The sequence below is a fragment of the Microcebus murinus genome, chromosome 3, assembly GCF_040939455.1.
Source record: "Microcebus murinus isolate Inina chromosome 3, M.murinus_Inina_mat1.0, whole genome shotgun sequence".
NCBI lineage: Eukaryota > Metazoa > Chordata > Mammalia > Primates > Cheirogaleidae > Microcebus > Microcebus murinus.
The window spans coordinates 93447014-93465136 of record NC_134106.1 but is presented as its reverse complement, the minus strand read 5'-3'; positions in this window follow the sequence as shown (position 1 = coordinate 93465136).

The window sequence follows — 18123 nt, the reverse complement described above, 5'->3', positions numbered from 1 at the left end:
AATTATGTTTCTGGGGAAGTGCCCCTGGGATCCACATTTCTTCCCAATTCAGGACATCTGCGAGTTGCCTTGTCTACTCTTTTCCTTTAGAGCTGGAATTAAACTTCTCTAGCACCTCTCACTGCTTGGAAAACAGTTTGTCAGTTGAAACTCTCTTTCTATTGCAAATAAACTCTGCAATAATAATCACTCTCATTTGAGGGCAGGGCACATGTCCTATACCAGGCATTTTCCCAGGCATTTCTACTACACTAATTAATTTAATCTTTATCCCCACCCTATGATATATATTCTCCTCTGCCTTCTTCTACAGACAAGTAAAATCAGGCATAGCGAGGTACAGTAGTTTACCAAGGTTGTAGAGCTGGAACGTGCCTGAGCTGGGATTCAAAGCCAGACACGCTCACTCTAGATCCCACACCGCACCTCTCTATCTTCCCCCTGTTCACCTTTTTGCTGAGGCCTCTTCCTTTATTCTTATCTTAACTCAGCTTTTCCCACTCACTATAGGACACCTATTTTGTGGTGTTACCTGGTATCCCCCCAGGGCAATGATCCAGTGGTCAAATATATACCAAAAAATTAGTGTAAAACATGTTTCTACTGCACAGTATTTCCCTAATTTTTTAGTCTGTAAGGTGATATTCCTAGAGGAAGGTCTATAATGCAGTATTTCTCAAACTTCCATGATCATGAAACCTTTATTTTACATTATTTGGTTTTTCATCTCTAACACCTGGGGGGGCTACTGTTGTGTAGGACACAGTCAGGCAACATCACATTACCTAAATAGCAGCTGGACCTGAGAGCCATTTACTTCTCCTTTGGCTGGAGTCTGCATTTTCTCCCAGACTTCATGTCTTATGGGGACCCAAGCATGGGAGAATTCTCCTAGATGCTTCCAGACCATGACTCTTTCATCTCTGTGGGCATAAAAAGCCCTCTTTCTTTGAGGCTAATGCCATTCATCCATACCACTCTCTGCTACCTCTCACTGGCTTTATTTGCTGAACTCTTGACCTCTTCCCCATCTACACTGAAGACTTTGACAATTGCATAGCTATTTTCCTCTCCACCCCAGTTCCTTCAATTATCATGGGCAGCATCTATGTAGATGAATCACCCAACAGCCAGGCCTCCAAGCTCCTTTTCCTTAGTGACTCCCATGATTTTCACACTTACTCCCCTTCAAGCGCCTACACCCATGGTTATTGCCAGGAATCCTACACCTATAAAAATGTAAATTTCGTAGCCCACAATGACCTAAATTTCCCTCCTTCCAGCTTACTCCCTTCCTTACAAAGCTTCTGATTTTTAACCATGTCAAGACTGCTGTCCTCACAAACGTCCCTGTGCCACATGGCCCAATGCCCCCTTTCCAATGCTTTACTTTCTTCTTTATTCAGTCTAAATCCCATGGTACGCAACTTTAACAACTCTATTGATGGCATCTTCAAATATCTGACCCTCTTATCATTTTGCTATGCCTGTCCAGTTCTGCTTGGGTCATTCTTTCATTCTTGCTATCAAAAGTCCTCTTTTCAGTCTGGAAAATTCTACTGATTGGAAGAAAGAAAGAAGATTGATATTCATCTCTGTCCCAATTGGAATATGTTTCCATTTCTTCTTCCAGTCTGCACAAATAACAGTGGTTTATACCCATCTTTCCATCCTTGTCTTCCTCTCTTATTTCATTTGAATGTTATCAGGGATCAATCTCCAATACTGGTTATACCTTCAGATGGAATTAGCTTCAGGGGTGGATGTTTATAATAAATTTCCTCTGTAAAAAGAATATCACAGATTAGCATTTTCAGGCTTTCTAGGATCTTCAGTAGGCTTCATATTTTCAACACCACGTCTTATTTCAATTGCCAATGGATCGAACCCATCTCTTCCACAAACATCCATATTGCAGAACAATTTCTGGTCCTCTTAACACCTTTTGTTGCAAGCCAATTTAGGCCAAAATTAGATTTCTCCTGATTTAATTAAAATTCCTGCTGTTCAGGAAATATTCTGTGATGTTCAGCCAGCATGGCCAGCAGAAACCCACATGTGTATGTGTGTGTATTTAAAGTGTGCTTTCGTAGTTTGTACCTTGTGGATGCTACACTCTTTTTTTTTTTTTTTTTTTTTGAGACAGAGTCTCACTTTGTTGTCCAGGCTAGAGTGAGTGCCGTGGCATCAGCCTAGCTCACAGCAACCTCAATCTCCTGGGCTCAAGCGATCCTCCTGCCTCAGCCTCCCGAGTAGCTGGGACTACAGGCATGCGCCACCATGCCCGGCTACTTTTTTATATATATATATATCAGTTGGCCAATTAATTTCTTTCTATTTATAGTAGAGACGGGGTCTCGCTCTTGCTCAGGCTGGTTTTGAACTCCTGACCTTGAGCAATCCGCCCGCCTCGGCCTCCCAAGAGCTAGGATTACAGGCGTGAGCCACAGCGCCCGGCTGATGCTACACTCTTGACCTAGCAAAAATCACATAGAGTCCTCCCAGGCCTGATATCTGAATACAGCAATATCTGGATAGGTTCTTTACTCCAGGATTTTATAAAATGATAAAAGGATTAGTTGAGCAAAACTAATCCTTCAATGTGGAGAGACAACCAATACAGGTGATTAGACAGAAATATGCCACGAGTACAGTAATGTCCTAATATCAGTTTCCAGGTCCCCCTCTGTAAGAAAGTAAAGATAACTCTGGCCCACTTGGACCAAGAAGCCATCTCTTATCGAGGCCTGGCCCAGGTTCCTTTTTCTGCCTTTTTCTCTCCTTATAGTTGATTTTCAGGTGTATGTCCTATAGCAGCTGGTCCCACTGAGGTTTTTTTTCTTGGCCATTACTTCTGTGATTAATTGCTGTTCACTTTAAGCAGAGTCTTTATCAATTTATTTTTCTTTCAGTTTTGCTTTCCCTTGATATGTTCTGTAAAATTATGGTGTCTGCTTTTTTTCCTCTGACTCTGGGAAAGCTTTTGTTTGTTTGGTGTTGTAGCTCTCTCCATAGCCCGAATTCTGGGGTCTATCTGAGTTCACTGTCAAGTAGGGCTGAAGGGAGTGGTTATTTATTCTTATTTTGCGGGGAGGAGAGCTCATTAAAGTGTGAGCTTAAAATGCACCTCCTTGTTATTGATAGCCAGGGAAGATACTGCCAGCATCTCACCCATATGCATCAACTTGCCTGCCAGTATCTGCATCTCTGTGCCTGGGACCTTCTTCCTTCTTCTTCCAGTTGCGTCTGTTACAGCAAAGGTAAGGACGAAGTATTTGGAAATTAACAACCCCTAAGCAACCCTAAATCAGTGACTCAAGTGTAGCTGCATACACACCCTAGATCCTTTACTTCTTGAGTAGTGTATTTTGCATTATTTCCCAGAGTTTCCCCTAGGATGAAGCTCCACTTGCCACCTGGGTAACTAGCTGACTAGCACACCCTTTATTGATGGCCTTCTCTTCCCTATATTATTTTCCCTCATTCCCTACTGGGGTTCCCAGCACATTCCAAATAAATGTCTTACTCAAATGCTTGTCTCAGGGTCTGTTTCCGAGAAGACTCAAACTAAAACAAACATTACACATTGTTGAGCAGCAGTAACTCAGGGACATTCTATTTAACTATTTAACACACTCTGCTGTGAGCTATACTTGCCAAGGACTTTGAGTTTCATTTTGCACAGTTTTAAAGACATTAAAAATTTGAGTTCTCTGTAAAGTAACCAAGAACAATTATACCTAAAGAAGAGTTATATTTCTCTAGAGGTTTCAGGGTCTGCTAATTCCTCCTAAGTGAGGTTTTCAGACCATTAAATACAAAATCATTCCTGGGATCACAAATAGTTCAATTCTTCAGAGAAAAAGGGAGCCAACAAGATTATTTACAGTGATGCTGAGCTTACTAGAGAATAGTAGCAGTATGAACTTTTTGAAATGTGATTGATTAATGCAGATTAATGTAGATTTAAAATAATTTGTTGATTATATTCAGAACAACCTAAAAGTAAGTGTTTTCAATATTATTAGAGAAGCTTCTATAGTGGTCCAGAGGGATGTGTTCAAATGCTTACTGCTAATAGATAACAAATTTAAACATAGGTTATTCATGCATTCATTCATTAATTCATTCTGCTGTAAATATTATTGGGCTATTAGAGCTGTCTATGGAATTTTTCAGTTCAGTCACTGTGTTCTTGAATTCCAGAATTTATGTTTGGTTCTTTTTTATGGTTTTTATAGTATATCTTTGTTGAACTTCTTATTTTATTCAGGTGTTGTTTTTCTGATGTCATTTGGTTCTATATCCGTGTTCTCTATAGCTCACTGAGGTTCGTTAAGATGATTAAATTTAGGCCGGGCGTGGTGGCTCACGCCTGTAATCCTAGCTCTCTGGGAGGCCGAGGCAGGCGGATTGCTCGAGGTCAGGAGTTCGAAACCAGCCTGAGCAAGAGCAAGACCCCATCTCTACTATAAATAGAAAGAAATTAATTGGCCAAATAATATATATAGAAAAAATTAGCCGGGCATGGTGGCCCATGCCTGTAGTCCCAGCCACTTGGGAGGCTGAGGCAGAAGGATTGCTTGAGCCCAGGAGTTTGAGGTTGCTGTGAGCTAGGCTAACACCATGGCACTCATTCTAGCCTAGGCAACAAAGCGAGACTCTGTCTCAAAACAAAACAAAACAAAAAAAAAGATGATTAAATTTAATTCTTTGTCAGGCATTTCTTAGATCTCCATGTCTTTAGAGTTGGTTATCAGTACTTTGTTTTGTGCAAGTTTTCCTGATTATTTGTGATCCCTTGTGGCCTTGTGTTGGTGTGTACACATTTGAAAAAGTAGGTACCTCTTCCCATCTTTACAGACTGGCTTTCGCATGGAAAACCCTTCACCAGCCTATCCAGAGGCTCTGGACAGGCTGGCTGGCAGAGTATGTAGGTGGGCTTGCTGCTATAGTCCTTAAGATGAGCTGACCTGGGGCCTAGGTCTATGGTGGTGGGCATAGAGCCTAGGTTCACAGAAGCCAGCCTAGTGCTGGGGTCCACTGAGGTGGTCCTGGAAACTGGGTTCGCAGGGGTGTGCCTGGAGTCTGGGTCCATGTGTGCCAGCCTAGCACTTGAGACTTCAGGGGCTGGCCCGGTACAAGAATAGATCTGGAATCTGAGTCCACTGAGGCTGGCCTGGAGGCTGGGTTTGTAGGTTCCAGTCTGTTGTCTGGATCTGTGGGAGTTGACTTAAAGCCAGAGTCTGTAGAAGCTGACCTAACACTGGGATGGGCCTGGAGCCTGGAACTGTGGGGACTGGCCTGTGCAGGGGTGGGCTTAGAGTTTGGATCTACAGGGGCTTACCTGATGCCTAGGTCTGGAGGGGTTGGCTTGGGGCCAGGGGCCATAGGGGCTGGCTTGGTACTGGGGTGGATCTAGTGTCTAGGGCCATGGGGACTGGCCTGGTATTGGGGGAGTCCTAAAGCCTGGGGTCATGCAGGCCACCCTAGAACCTGGCCCATATGGGCTGGCCAGGCACTGGCATGGGCTTGGAGTCTGGGTTTGTGGGAGCCAGCTTGGTGATGCAGATCATTGGGGCAGACCTGGTTCTGGGGTCCACAGTGAAGTCAAGTGCTCACTTTGCTCTCCTTCCCCCACTTGGAGGATATCCCCAAAGGATATTGTGCTTTGTGGGCCTTAGGGAAGGAAAGGGGTGAAGTAAGTAATGGACAACTGTCCTTTCCACCATATTTAATGTTTCTTTTCTTATTTCTATGCTATACTTTCAGCTGAGTTCCTTCATTTTTGTGAATGTGTTTTTGTGCATGGATAGTTGTTCAAATTAATGTTTCTGCAATGGAACAAGCACCGGAAACTTCTTTCTGCCATCTTGCTGACATCACTCTCTAGACTCATTCTACGTGATATTATTTACTCATATATTTACCTGCTTGTCTTATGTCTCCCACACTAGGATGTAAGCTCCATGTGGTGGTCAGGGTCTTTGTCTTTTTCATTGCTCTATCTTTAGGACATCTATTATTGCTTCACACAGTTCAGTATCTATTTGTTGCAAGAACAAATGAACAAAACCCAAGTTCTTAAATCCAGAGACATATAACTGACTAAATGGGCTTAGAAATTCTGGCAAAACTGTTGTCATAATTTCATGGCTGTTCTGCCTAGGATTAAGCTGGTTCTATGCTGTTATGTTCACAAAAATTCACTAGCAATTTCCATAACAAATCCACTTTTTTCATGGACATATGCCCTTTGCTTGATCTTATGGGCTGGATATAATAAGCATAATTAAAGCAATAAATAAAAATGTCACAAACCACATGGGACGTAGAATTCATTCCCAAGGGGATTCCATGGGTTCTGACCCCTGTTTTACTAAATACACATTTAAATAGAGGAAGTAAAGTCCTCATAAATAGTGAACGAGTGGGTACGTGTCCACTGTCTGTGGTCCTCTATAAGTCAAGGCCTCAGCTTTTCTGAGGTATGGGTCTTTCTGCTTCATGAACCTAAAGATGATACTCACACTGTTTATTCCAGAGACCAGAGCCGTTTCCAATTTGTCTCTTTTGTATGGTCAGCTTACAGCCATAGAACTATTTCATCTCCTGAACACAGGTGTCTATAGTAGGTACTAGAAGATTATTTGCCATGGAGCTTTCACATTTCTATACATCTTGCAAGTAGAGTCATTGACAACCTTTTTGAGCTAGTGTGCATAGCAAACAGTTCTTGCTAGATAAAGATCACATCTCCCTTCAGAGAAAAGGTTGGGTAGGCTTGCTAACAGCCTAATATAAGAGATGGGGTTTCTTGAGCTCCTGCTTCCTCTTCTATAATGCAACCCACTATGTGTGCTAGAGTTATCTGGTACTATTCATATCTCTCTGTGGGAACTAGGGCTTAGGGAGCTGGCACAAGAATTGATAATATTTCAGCTATTGATTTTGCTGTATTGATCTTGTTTCTGACCCAGGAGTCTTGTGTCTTCTGCCAGCATTCTTGAAACTTTGGCAAGTTCACTTGTTAATTAACTTACGAAGAGTGTAAAATCTCAGACCTTTGCAGTCTTGACAGCTAGAATTTGATAATTTCTTGTTGACAATGCAAGATGTGTATGATAAGAAATACAAAGCCTGGTGACCAGAATGAAGAGGTATCTGAAAACCACATCTCATGAAGAACAGTTGAAGGGACTCAAAGAGTTCAGCACAGAGGATAAAAGGCCAAGGGAGGGCATGGAAGTAGTCTTCAAATATTTGAAGAATAGTATAGAAGAAAGAACACTCTTTCCCTGAGCCGCTACAAAGGACAAAGTCCAAACCAACATGTTGAAACCATCTGGAAGCAGATTTCAGCCAGTTGGCAAGGAGATATGCTCCTCCTTACCTGCAAAGCACTGCAACCGATGTACACAAACTAGCTGGATTTTATAATTTAGATGGAAATTGGGTTTGGTTCAGACTCTAATTAGGCATGCTCAATAATAGAATGGGTTCCCTCAATAGGTCTGTGCTCAAAGCTATGGCAAGTATTTAAATACTTCTCCGGAATCATTTATAAAGAACCCACTCTTCTACTAAGAAATTATTTCAGATAATATCTTGTGTTTCTTGAGCGATCTCAGATTCTAGACATTTTTGGTTATTATCTTGTTGATATATATCTTCTAGACCACAGGTCCAGGGAGATTAGAATGCAGGTTTCTGTGTGGACTTGTCTAGAGCTTTAAGCCACTACATATACTTATTTCCATATTGTTCAGCTGGCATCTCGTAAAAGCAGAATTCTAGTCCAGAGAAGAACCAGAAAAATATATGGGAGCCAGGTCATACTGACTACTTCACTATCTACTCATTCATTCAATGTGCAGTTACTCAGCATCAACATTGTGGCTGGCCTGCTGCTGGATATGGAGAATATGGGAAAAAGTGAAATAGCTTCTTATCCTTAAAGGATTCACATCTAGTTGGAGACACAGGTAAGTAAGTCAACACTTACAGCACATTTTTCTCAGTGCTAAGATAGATGTATGTAAACCCAGAGTCTTGTTGGAGCAGAGAGGGGGAATGTATGAAGCAGACTAGACATAGAAAGAGAGTTAGGGAATTGGAAAGAGGAATTGAGCAATTTTAGAAGTGAGGTTAGGTTGTAATCTGCAGATGGAAAAGCATGTCCTAGGGCACAGAGGTGTGAAATAGCCTGGTGCATTAGAGGAGCTACGGATAGTATTGTCTGTCCTAAGCGAAGGTCGCATGTGCAAGAATGAAAGAGTTGGAGGGTTAAGCAAGAGCTGGATCACAAAGGTCTTGTTGGCTCAGAAATCAGTAGAATTTCCTTTTGCAAAGATGATTGCAGCTGTATGAACAGCATTGATTAGAGAGGGGAAAGACTTGGGGGCCGGAGATCAATGAGGGCGTGGTTGCAATAATCCAAGAGGGAGATGTTGAAGGTCGAGCAAGTGTGATTAGTGTACACTCTGAAATATGGGCATAAAAGTGTCCTGGATTTGCCTTAGAAACCTTTTGTGTGTCAAGAACTATTACAGAGTTCTGAATCTTAGACTCTGCAGCTTGTCCAGGCCAGGACTCATGACAAAATGTGCAGGGACTGGTCCCATGGGGTGTATCAGTGGCACCAGGTAAGCCAGGTTGGGAGGGAAGGGGTCACCCCTCCTATCCTCATTGGTCTTAGTTTTCCCAGTTCTTCTGGAAGGCATTATGGGTGCTGGGTGCATCTTCCAGTGTCAGTGGAGATCATGTAAAGATTGGATACTGAAATATTTCTGAGAGGGAAAGGACTTGGTTGCTAGGAAACCAATGGCCACTATTAACCACACCTACGGGGCAGCTCCAGATCAAGTCTTTTCCCTTTGGAAAGGAATTTCTAATTCCCCCTTCAACTGCCATTGCCTACATATTTAATTTCCTTTTTGGGTACAGCAGGCATTTGGCCTGCTAACAAAGGGTTTCCAATTGATTATGCAAAGTGCTCCTAGTGAAAACTTGGCCAGATGTGAGTCTTTCATTTCTTCACCCCTCCTTTGAAATCAGGAGAGAATTGGTCAGGATTTTTCTTTCTTTCTTTGGGGTTAAGAACAAATAACATGGGGACAGTAATTTTTAGAGTTCTCACATCCATTTCATTGTTTAAATGACTTTTATTAAACACCTACAACTTTAGGCAAAGAACTGGGCTAGGCACCAAGGCACGTAAGAGGGCGGTTGGAGAGAGACGATGAAAGGCATGGAATGTGGGAATAGGGGGTCAGGATGTGCTGGTCCTCATGCGGTGGCCCAAGACCGGGCACAGCAGCACAGTGCTGGTCCTTTGGGTGTGCTCAACACAGATTTGCAGCGGAAAACAAATCTCTGTTGAATCAGAACTCACAATTTCCAGTTTCCCTCTGCATTCACCATAGGTTCCCAACAAAAGGAACCAATAGTTAAAGAAATCCAACCACAGCTCAGTGATACAAGTCCAGGGGGCAAAAAAAAAAAAAAAAAAAAAAGCTTGGGAGCACAGCCCAGCCAAGTGGAGGGAGGAGCCTGGGAAGGCTCTTAGCTAGGCTCTGACTCCAGGAGCTTTAACCAGGAAATCAACTACATTTTGAGAATTGTCATAGGCTGAATTGTTATCCTCCCCATTCATGTGTTGAAACCTTAACCCCCAGGGCCTTAGCATGTGACTGTTTTTGGAGATAAAGCCTTCAAAGAGATGATTAAGTTAAAATGAGGCCATGAGGGTGGGATCCCTAATGCAATAGAACTGATGTCCTTAGAAGAGAAGAAAGTGAGACCAGAAATGTGAGCACAGAGGAAGGGCACGTGAGGACACCATGAGAGAGGCTAAGGAGAGAGGACTCAGGAGAAACCACCTTGCTGGCATCTTGATCTTGGACCTCCAGCCTCCAGAAATGTTAGCAAATATGTGTCTGTTGTTTAAACCAGCCAGTCTATGGTATTTTGTTATGGTAGCTCTAGGAACTCATATAAGAATCACATCATCTGCATAGACTGATGTGGAAAATGTCGGGCCCCGGGACACGGCTGCTTGCTGCCTCCATGTAGCTCCGCATCTCTGCGGGCCATCGCTGCAAGTGGCCAGTTGGAGGGCACGCTGCTGGGGCCGGGCCCCCTGGCACAGAGAGGCGCCTGGGGCCCTGCATCCTGGAATGCCCCCAGGCCCACATGCATCTGCCTGTTTCCGGCCACGCTGCTTGCATGATCCTGATTGGGTAATTTTTGAATCCCACTGTTTTTGATTGGATGTTAAAGCTTGTTGTTGATTGGACACTTTTTGAGCCCTACCAAGGGTATAAAAGCAGGAGCAGAAGGGGCAAGACAGGGAGAACATCAGAAGACACGAAGAGAGCTGTGACACTAGGTGTGCTGAGCCTGCTGTAGAAGAATAAAGGCTGTTCTCCGACTCTTCGTGTGCTGCTCATTTTTTTCCCCCGGTCAAACGAATAAGAGCTGTAACAAGAGCTGTAACGCTAGCTGTACACATTGCTGCAACACACCATCCAAATCTGGGGAGGACCAAACTTAATCTTCTCTTTTCCTTCTTATAATTGAAAATTAGTGGCAAAAGCTTCTAGGGTGAGACTAATGACACATGGAAAGGAAAGAAGTCCAGAAGAGTGATGTGCTCTGATGCCATGAAGACTCCAGGGCACCATGCTGAATCAGAGCAATGAAGCCTGAGATATCCCTCTCCCCTGCAATAGCTTAATTTCTCCAGCCCTCCAGTTAGTAAATACTGGAACAGGACATTTAATACAGCCTCAGAAGAGTGACTGGCCACCAGGAATTCTATCAGTGTCACACATAGTAGAAGTTTTCACATTGGTCAACTGAGCTTCCCTGGCCCTTTCCACTGCCCATCACTATCTGAGACCTCTGGTTCCTGAAAAGATATACCCAAAGGAGCACACAATAGCTGTCCTCAAAGGATGTGTTTCGGGAAAAAGCTAGTCTTAAAAGTCATGTCAAAGCTAAGTTCTGTTTGGAGCTAATCAGCAAGCACATGATGAAAAAAAGAAAAAGAGTTTGGAGACTACATAGATAAATTATAGGAGAAAATGAAGAAACAAAAAAATTCATGCAAAATATAGATAGAGAATCCAGTCTAGAAGAAAACATAACCCAAGGAACAGAAGGCAATTCCCCACAAGTGTTTCTAGTTATTGAGCAACCTAATAAGAGCATGAATTCAATAAAAAACAAGTGCTCAGAGATGAGATAGTAAAGCAAGAGAACATGATACAAAAGGACATTGTAGCCCGAAGAAAGAAAAAAATGGTAGAATAAACATACTTTCATTGCAGAACTAAAAAATAAAATTAAAAAAAGTAAAGAAGGGAACAAACATCACTGAAAATTCAATTAGTGAAAATATGAAACGGCTTAAAAATAGCACAATGAAGGCAGATCAAAAAGCGTAAAAACATCATCAGATAGATGCTAATAGATAGGAAGGGCAGGGAAAGATAACTGTAACCATCATTCAGTTCATTTACGGAGCATATCTGTGTAACATAATCTTCAATGAGTTTACAGACAATAAACAAACAGGCCAATATATCAGATGATGATAAGTGCCAAGGAGAAACATCAAGCAAAAAAGAAAAAAGAAATAAAAAAAGATGGTGAGGACAGTGGTGGAGCTGTTGCTATTTCATAAGGAATGCTCAGAGAAAGCCTCACAGGGCAATTCTGGATGTGAGAACTGAAGGAGGCCAGGGAGCCAGAGCTAAGGACACTTAGGGGAAAGGAGTTCCAGAAGGGAATAGAAATGTAAAGGCCCTGAGATGAAAATATGCCTGATAGGATTGGGAACTTCACGGGGGCTCATGTGACTGGACAGATTCAGCAATGAAGAGGGTTCTGGGAGATGTATTTAGAGAAGTGGAAGGAACCAGATTTACACCACCCTATATTCCATTGTGGGGATTTGGGTATGAATTCCACAGAATGCTTTGAACAGAAGAGGGACAGGGTCACTGTGGCTGAGTTGTTGAGATTAGGCTGTTGTGGAGTAGGTAGAAGCGAAGAGACTAGTCTGGCGTCTATTGCAGTCATTAAAGCAAGAGATGATGGTGGGGTAGAGCAGAGTGGAAGGGGAGGTTGGTGAGAAGTGGCCAGATTCTGGATATATTGAAGGGAGAGGTCATAGGATTTGCTGAAGGATCAAATGTGGGGTATGGAAGTGAGGGAAAAACCAAGGATAACTGCAAGGGTTTTGGCTTGAGCATTGGAAGGATAAAGTTCTCACTTATGAGATTAGGAGACTGTGGTAGAAGCAGGTTGGTGATGGAAACCAAATGGACATGTTAAATATGCTTTCAATTCAAGTGGAGTTAGAGGAGGTGGTTGGATGCACAATTCTGGAATTTTGAGGAGAGGTCTGGCTTAAGGATATAAATTTTTGTGAGTTATCAGTGCATAATTGAAGTCCTTCAAGTGGAGAACACAATAAATAAAACAGAAAAATTATGCAAAGATAAAATGAAATTTAAAAAATCCATGACTCTGCAGATTAAGAGAATTTGCTCTGCTGCAAAACAGTTTGATGCAGAGCACCTACACAGAGAAAGCAGGTAATGCAGAGACATATCCTGGCTCAGTTGCTGGGCTTCCAGGAAAAAGAATGAGCTCTTCAGGCATCCAGGAAGCATAACTAAGTCACAGAGGCAGGAGACAAGAAGACTAACCACAGCATTATTCAACAGTCAAAGGTAACAGACCAATGTCTACATTTTTTGGAGGAAGTTGTGATTCAAGAATATCAGATATAACCAAGATGTTGTTCAAGAACAGGACAATAGGGAGATATTCTTAAATAACTCATGTAACTCAGGAAATATTGCACCTCTGAGCTTTTACTGGAAAAAAAATTACTTGAAAATGAATTAGGGTTACTTAAAAGATGAGTCAAAGCATGGAACTTAGGAATGGAGGATGTGGTAAAGGTGAGCATCGCATCCATTTAAATATAGACCTAATACCAAATAATTAAGAGCATTAGTCTTACAAAGCAGAATGCAAATGTTACAAATCTTGACAGTGTAAAACGATGTTATAACTAACAAAAATCAGGAGGTGGTGGGAGGTCTGGTGGGAGGAAGCACAAGAGTGCTAATGGCTTCATCGCTTATGGGAGTCCATCAATCAACATGGAAACTTGTTAGTTTAAAAACACCTAATATCTCTAATGATGATCTTCAGAATTTTATTTCCTAACATCAGAAGTATTTAAAAACAATCTATTATAGTAAAGAAACATTTCAAATGAGCAATTCCATCTATTTCATTTTAATTCCTTTGTTTTGATAAATTCAAATAACTTTAAACAGTTTTAATAAAAAATACTGCTTATAGCATGATTCTATTTTTCAAAAAAATCTATTAATCTATTGTCTATGTTTCTATATAAAAAAACATGTGGAGCAATATTCATCTAAAACATTGATGGTTAGGTTTGGGTGGGATAATTTGAGATGATTTTAATTTGTTGTATGTTTGTGTGTGTGTGTGTCTGTCTGTCTGTCTGCTTTTTCTGCATTGCTTGAGTTCACAATAAGCATGCATTACTTTTAGAAAAATAATATGATATTTCTTTTTTCAAAAAAATAACCATCAGAGGTTGCTTATGAGTGGCTCCCAGAATGAGTAAGAAAGATATTATTGTGGGCTTGGTCTGTGGGGAAGGCTTGGACAAACGGCCTTAAGTGGAACATATACCAGTGTAAAAGATCTTGATGGGCCTATGGAAAGGAAAAATACATGAAGTTGTAGAACCATGTAGGAAAGGCTTTGCAAAGGTATTTCTTATTCAAGGAATACAAAAATCTTTATATTCATCACCTACTATGTGCCAGAATACACGTATCTGTCTCTTACAAGGTAAAGGTTACTGTTCCCAAATGTAGTAAAAGGTTAATTCAGAAGACCCAGTGTGTCCAAACCCTGGGCATTATAAAGAAAGAACTGGCCTTTGCCCGGCTCCTGAGAGAGAATTTCTGAACCCTTTGAATAATACAGTATCTTGCCTGGTGGGAGTGTCTTTGTGTAACTGAAACTTTAGCCCATACCAGATAGTTTAGATGATAGTTTATACTAACAGTGTGATTTAAAGTGAACACCTGTTTTTGTTCTCCTGGGGCCTGGCATTGTTGACCTCTGGGGATGCTGAAGACTGAGCAGATAAGGACAGTTACATGGGTACTCCATTCTGATGGCACTGACCTCCAATAAAAACCCTGGACACCAAGGCTTGGGTTAGCCTCTCTGGTTTTGGCAATGCTCTACACGTGTTGTCACATATCATTTCTTGGACAATTAAGCACTGTCCATATGATTCTGCTGGGCGAGGACAGCAGGACATTGCACTTGTCTCTCCTGGACTGTGCCCTGTGTACCTGTGGTGCTTTCGATCTATGTCCTTTCACTGCAATAAACCATAACCGTGAGTATATCCGCTTTTCTGAGTTTCGTGAGTCCTTCTAGTAAATCACTGAATCTGAGGGTGGTCTTGGAGACCTCCCACGTGACCCCACTTTACAGATCAACTGAAGCTCAGAGGACTTATGTGACCTGCTTGTGATCACACAGCCCGCAAACAAAAGAAGCGGAATTTAAACTGAAAGTCTGCCTGGCTATAAAGGTTTACTCTTCTTTTACAACAGAGGCTTTCAAATTAGTTTTCTTTTTAACTGCATAACACTTCGGGATATGTGTACAAGAAAACTCAACAGGATGCCTAATATGCAAATTAAGAACTAGAATAATACAGTATTTTCATTGAAGCATGTTGAAAGGTTTTGAGTCAAAGCATTGGGTTCTACTCACCCATCCCCTCAAGAGGCATCGAAGCATCATCATGCTAAGCTAGACCGCTGGGGAAAAGGTTGTAAACCTACACTAGCCACATTGGCTACCTCCATACTGACCTGTCTCCCCCATCTTTTCCATCTGCCTAACTCCTCCATGGACACCTCAGGCTTCATGAGTTCCTGGATGTTGCTTCCTACCTCTCAAGTCATAGCTCAGCGACCCTTCTGTTTGGGATCACTAACTGTTCTGATGTGTCTGAGACTGTCCCTGATTTACCACTGCAAACTCCATGTTCCAGGAAACCCGCAGTCTCACATAAACTGGGTGGATTGTGACCCTACTTCAGTCTTCTACAGCAGTGCCGCTCACATTTGAGCGTGGGCATGAGTCACATAAGATCTTCTAAAAAACACAGACTACTTGGATTTGGTAGGTTGAGTGGGGCCTGGTATTTTGCATTTTTAACATGCTCCCAGGGGGGATGCTGCTATTGCTGGTCCTGCTTGTGTCAGGGCCACACTTGTGTCAAGGGGCGAGGGAGAAGAGCACACTTTGCTTTTTCTATCTCAGCAATCATTGCACTGGATTGCAATTTCTTGTATGTTGGTTCCTCCCACTAACCTGTGAGTTCCCCAAGGAAAGGAACTGTGTCCTAAGGCACCGTATTCCCAATATTACCAAGGTACCTGGCACAGACTAGGTGTTTAAGATATTCCCTTTAGATGAGTAGAGAAGAGTGAAATTCCTTAAGAGGGGCCCAGGATTTGTGCCTAAGGGCTGGCTGGGACCAGTATGAATCAAGTGAACCAAAGACATTATGTGGGGCCTGCAAGGAGCTGGGTGGTGGGTATGGGATGGGAATCCTTGAGTCTAGCTTGACATCTGCTGTGTGCTCTCACATTCAGTTACACCCTTAAAAGGTAACAGGCATGTGTGAGCAGAGTCCAGAGGAAGGAGGAGCACAGAGTTCGGATCCTTTGGGAATATGGATGCTGGGAAATGCCTCTTGGATTGTGTCATTTAAAAGCATTGGAGTCCAAAGTGTCTTCTCAGGACTAGTCCTCATGCTCCAAGATGTTGCTTTGTGGAAGCTATGTGGAGCCTGGGCTATTTCGATTCTGTAATTCCAGATTGGCCTGTGGATAAAACCAATACTGACTTATTTGTGTCACGTAGAATCCAGAAAGCCCTGGTAAGTCTGCGCATTCAACAGAGGAGGGGAAAGGCTCTGAGAAGTTAGGCAACTTGTCCAAGATCACACAGAGTAGGCAGAGCTGGATATAGTTTTCTAATTCTTAATTTAAAGTTCTTTCGACTGCATCACCCTAAATCCCGGAGTGGAAAACTTGTGTACCAGCCAGGGGAATATACAGTTTTGTTCCCCACTGTGGCATTTTCAGGGTATTGTTCCCCTTATAAACAAAACTATCAAAAGTTGAAAAAGTTCAACATCACAGAATCCTAAAAGAAATGGCCATTTGGCCAGTGACCTAGGAATTGAGCTACTTGAATCTGTGCTGGGCACTGTCTGGAGCAGGCAGGCTGGTAGCCTGACATAATTCCTCATCTGCTGTAGGGATAAAGAGGAAAGCAAAGTTGCCTCTTATCTGGGGATCCCCCTTATTTAGAGGGTTTTGACTAGACCTTGATGTTAATTAAATTGTTTTTAGGGCCTCATGCATTATATGTAATGTTTGCTTTCTAATGACCACCAGATGGTTTTTCAATGCTAATGAGGGGTGTATAATGATTCCCAGACACATAGTAGAAGCTGTGGAAGTCAGCGTGCTGTCAACCAAATGGATTCTCTGGGCAGAGTTAGCACTCCCCAGGGCCGGCCACCAGGCCAGGACTTTGGCGGCAGTGGCGTGGGGGTCTTGCCACACTGGTTGGTATTCACTGCTAGGCTCTCGGCACTGAGGGCATGCTCAGATGACACAGACCTCCAGCGCTAGCACACAGTAGGCACTAGGGGAGCGTGTCTGTGACGAGTATGGCGGGTATGAATTCATCAAAGGACGTCACAGCTAGAATGCAGCTTAGAGTGCAGATTTGCCCACCTTTAATGAGTGTGGGAATCTCTTTTTAGTATTTAAAAAAAAATAACTTTCATTTTTTTACTTTATTATAAATGTGATACCTCTGCAGAAAATTAGAAGGTATAGATAAGCAAAAAGAAAATGAGAAAGAAAGTAGGAAATGAAAGAAACAAAGAAAGAAACAATAGCGATAAGAGTAGAATAAAGAATTAAAAAAAGGAAAAAGAGTCACCCATAGCCTTACTGTACCTACATCGATATGCCTGAATCTGGTTTGACTGAAACACGTTTGCCTGTGAATCATTTGCCAGTTCATGTTTGCCTAAAATTCAGTCCTCTTTTGCATCTTTTTGGACCTTAGGCTTTGTCTTTTCATCTTTTAGGCATGCGAGTATCTCTTAACAAAAAGGTACTTCTAACTTAAAAGCAATTCCAACTTATTTTTGTATATTTAATTAGGATTTATCAAAATGGCAATGTTTTACAAATAATGAGAAACATCTGAAAGAGGGATAATTTTAGTAAACTACTAGTAGAAATTTACAGAACCTATCTTTAGGAAAACTGGTTGTTTTAGGTGAAGTGGCTATTACCATATTCATTACCTGAGAGTGAACAATCTCCATATTTGGTCTCTGTGCAGTCTTTTTGACATGGATCTACTCCTGTCAGTGTAGACAGAGGAGACTATCTATCTAGCTACCTACCTACACACATATACACACTACATATATACATATATGTATATTTATATATGTATATCTATATATATGTATATTGTGTTAGATACAGTATATTAAGTGTATCTTACATGTATATTCTATACAACAATAAACAAAAAAGAGATTTTAATTTAAAACCTACTCAGTTAATATAAACTATATGTTATTGGAAATTTTATAACATTATATTAAATACTTGAATAATGTTTGGTTCCATTGATAGATTATTATTGGATATTGCAGTTATTCCTAATGTTCTGCTATTACAAATAATGTACAATATGGCTTGCTTTTCTTTTTGCCTAACACTGTATATCTTAAACATCTTTCATGAGAGTATATATAGATGATTCTCTTGGATAGTTACATAGTATTTCACAGAATGGATGTGCCATAATCCTTTAAAACTATTTTTTCTTCTTTAGGGATAAACTTGTGTGTGCATACATGATATTTTTCAGATTAAATTCCTAGAGGCGGTATGCATGCTTTTAAAATTTTTGATACATACATTCCCTAAT